This window comes from Octopus bimaculoides, chromosome 17 (assembly GCF_001194135.2).
Source record: "Octopus bimaculoides isolate UCB-OBI-ISO-001 chromosome 17, ASM119413v2, whole genome shotgun sequence".
Taxonomy (NCBI): Eukaryota; Metazoa; Mollusca; class Cephalopoda; order Octopoda; family Octopodidae; genus Octopus; species Octopus bimaculoides.
The window spans coordinates 49131749-49135751 of record NC_068997.1 but is presented as its reverse complement, the minus strand read 5'-3'; the positions used below and the strand labels follow the sequence as shown (position 1 = coordinate 49135751).

At 34.7% G+C, this 4003-nt stretch overlaps 1 protein-coding gene across 2 annotated transcripts in view; it reads right to left on the bottom strand.

Annotated features, from left to right (window-relative positions):
* LOC106881493 (uncharacterized) overlaps positions 1 to 4003 on the bottom strand; it is a 16565-nt gene that overhangs the window by 11109 nt on the left and 1453 nt on the right. Inside the window, exon 1 of one of the 2 annotated variants that reach the window (XM_014931896.2) lies at positions 29 to 227. The exons of the other annotated variant lie outside the window; for it this stretch is intronic. The gene's annotated coding sequence lies outside the window, so the exon portion shown is untranslated. Of the gene's footprint in view, positions 1 to 28; positions 228 to 4003 lie in introns of those variants that run through there. 2 annotated transcript variants of the gene reach the window in all.

Genomic DNA, 4003 nt, shown 5'->3' with positions numbered 1-4003 from the left:
TATATATATGAACAATATGAATTCTCACCTCTCTTTTTTTTTCTCATAAACACTTCTAATGCAAACTCCGTATCAAGGTGCACCAATTATTCGTACACAGCATTTCACATTAAAGACCGCTTTGAAAAATGACTCGCATTCAGGAAACATGCGCTATTTATGTGTCACACGCCTTAAATATTCAATTATTCTTTTACTTGACTTGTTTTCCGCTTGCTGTTACTTTTCTTTCACTCTCCATTGTACGTTTATACGCAATGCAGGTACATACACATTAGATGTACTATGTATGTATGTATGTATGTATACATAAATTCATGTTTAAACACATACACACCCACATATATTTGTATATGATGTATGGTGAATTTATGGAAAGAAGTCCCATAAAACTCATCAATTTAGTTAAAAATGAAGGAGACAAGTTGTTAAAATATATAAGAATTAAACTTCTCATATATTTTAACAACTTGTTTCCTCCATTTTAAAATGAATTTACAAAAAACCACTAGGAACTAATATAGTTCTTAAATTTGACGGAAACAGGGAGGCTAATTCGCTGGTGTGAGGATAACACACTTATTAGCGTTAACAAAGTGATGTTGGGTCGTGTCCCACACGGATACGAAAGCTTATATTTTTCTGTCGAGGGCTTAATTGCCCCATTATTTGACTATTTTCATTAGTCATTGCACGGTGATCACTATAAGCTTACATATATATATGTTAAAGACTGTCATACCGGCCATGACGAAGGGAAATAGCCCTGAAACTCGAGTCGCCTTTATATATATATATTTATATTTATATATTTATATATTTGATCCTTTATATTGAACACTCAATATTTCATCTACATTCAATACTTTATTTCATGGTGCCATCCATTTTTATTTTATTTTATTTTATATATTGTATATTATATTATATATTGTATATTCCATATTCTATACCCCACATTAGTTCTGCAGGAATATAAATAAAACATAAAAAACAGACAGTGTTGGAACTCTTTTAAGCAAAATAATATATTCCTCTATACACAATCATACAAAAAAATCCACCTTTTTTTGTATTTATTTTTACTCGCATATATATATATATATATATATATATATATATATATATACACACGGGTATGTGTGATTGTGTATAAAAGAATATATTACTCAAAGAAATTCCAGCTTCGGTTTTTATTTACAAACTTACAATAATATAATATAATGAAATGTACGCGACAGGGTGAACCATATGTTCCTCATGGTGAATTCATATCAAGATAAACAGCACATGACCTTGCAGGTGGGGCCCAATTAAAATTTTCTTCAGGTCAAGTAGCCGAAACCATTCAAAAGGTCCTTCAATAGGGTTGTTTAAAGATGTTGAACGAAACACCCATGTTTCTAGAGGTGAATTATCCAAACCCCAAAGAATTCCTCTCAACATATGATGCTCCCCGCTCCTCTACTAGTGATGTGAGATGCGCATATCATCAGCCACTAAGCGACATGTTCAACTGGTTAAGGTCAAACAACTGTAGTATTGAGCAGAATATTTGCTGTGGCCCATCTTCTTATTCTTATTATGCTGTTACGTGTGGGACGGATTCGTCTGTCGGCCGAGTCTGTAGTAATGATTGCACTGCCGCCCTCCTTCGATCGAGCAGGCAAGACAGTTTTCCCTGGTGGCTGTGGCGAAAGAGGTTGTTTGGTGGACAAGGCTGAAAGGCGTGAGGACAGATACATTCCTCTTTGGTAGAGCTGTCATTGACTTCTTCAAGTTTCACTTGAAAAGGAAATTGAGAGTGGAGAGGCAAGTGCTGTCCTCGAGTGAGTTTATTGAAAGCTGGGTGAAAGTTGCGAAAATGGCAAGAGTGGATGGTACTTCTCTAAGTTTAGACCTGTGAGTCGGAGAGAAGGAATTGGAGAGGGCACGTGCTCATAGGGTTTCAGGGAAATCTCGGACGGTGAAGTCCCTCGATTGTTCCTAGAGACGTTCCTGTACCAGGAGGGCCACATGTCTATCATCCTCCTTCCCCCACCTTTCTTTTTACCTTTGTATGCTATGCATGTCTTTTTTTCCAGTGTATACCGTGTATACCTTTTTGTTTTTAATAATTTCATTATTATATGTAAACCCCCACACTTTATGTGTGTTTCTGTATTGTCCCGCTCATCTTTCGCCCTTGTGGGAAATAAATGAAATCATCCTCATCATCATCATTATTATCATTATTATTATTAATTATTACTAGTTCAAATTCAGCAGAGGTCGGCTTTGCTTTTATCCTTTCAGCGACGATAAATTAAGTACCAGTGAAACCCTTGGGTCAATGCAATCGACTATCCCCATCCTAAAATTTCAGGCCTTGTGCCTATAGCAGAAAGGATTATTATCATCATCATCATCATCATCATCATCATCATCATCATCATCATCATCATCATCATTATTATTATTATTATTATTATTATTATTATTATTATTATTATTATCATTATTATTGTTGTTGTTGTTGTTATTGGCTTTGTACTATGGTCGAAATTGACAGAGACCTGACATTTGAATGTCCGTATTTGAGTTCAATTCTGACATAAGTGCAAAGTTGAATTAGCTTTGAGGCAGCAAAGTCGTTAGCACGCTGGACGAAATGCTTAGCGGTATTTCGCCGTCCGTCTTAACGTTTTGAACTCATATCTCACTGGAGTAGACTTTGCTTTTATCCTTTCGAAGACCCATAAAATGAGTACCAGTTGAGCCCTAGGGTCGATGTAATTACTTTACCCCTCTTTCCCGAAATCGCCAAAATTTGAAAACATTGTTATTGTTGTTGTTATTTTGGAAGCGAGTCGCACTGGATATATTGCCTTCATGGTCAAGACAAATAACAAAACATGAAACCCTGCTCAGAAAGCCATAGAAGCAGCTTTCATTTTTTTATATCAAAGCTTTCTATTCGGCATCATATACCACCTAATACAATCGTTCCGCTTTCAATGACCTGAAAATCAGAGTGTGTCGTACACGAACTTGTTCGTTACCCTGAATAGATGTGATTGTGGCTTCAAATTCAATGTGGTATTAACTGGTTTGCTTTCTTTTGTCAACGACTATACAGTTTTTACCACACCCTCCTTTTATAGAATTGTCGTCTTTTTTTTTTTTTTAACTGCAATGTATCAGCATGAAATGTTGTTAAGGTTTGTGGCCTCATTTGTCTAGGAGAGTAAAAAACTTGCTGTTGAATATCTCGCAACTATGGGGTCTTTTTTTATTTATTTTTTTTATTTTTCACCAAGGCCAGAGATCTCACCAGATTTTGTATCTGAAGCTATTAGGAAAACGAAACATTTGCATTATTCCCGATATTGTATTTCATTGTTCTTTGACCAGACAGATAGCTAAAACTAAGAATGTTTCTATGCGTTGTCACTTATTCAACAAAAGTCGACGGTCCGGTTGAAATGGCCATAATTCATTCATATATCGTGTGTGTGTGCGCGCGATGTATGTATGTATGTAATATGTGTGTATGTATGTATATTAGCTAAGCTGGTTCTGCTTATGTAACAAGCATTGTTTTGCTATGAAATGCTCGTAGTCCATGTTTTATTTATTTCATTCCTAAATGACTTGAATTTTTTATTCGCCTTTTCATGCAAATTTAGTTGCTAAACTGTGAATTGTAAGGTAATCGTCGTCTTATCGAAATTACTTTTGATTTAAATATTGGATAAAGTGTGCGACTTACGTTGTTAATAAATTCGTTTTATTGTATATTCTCCACATTTTGTCATCTATACTAGCTGCATACATCCGTACTAACATCCTTCACCACGATCTTTGAATAGTACTAACCTATTACTATACATACATACATATACATAATATATATATATATATATATATATATATATATATAATATTACATTATTTACATTTGATGGATATTTGTCCTCATCTTGTTTGTGGTTAACACAATGTTTCGGCTGATATACCCTCT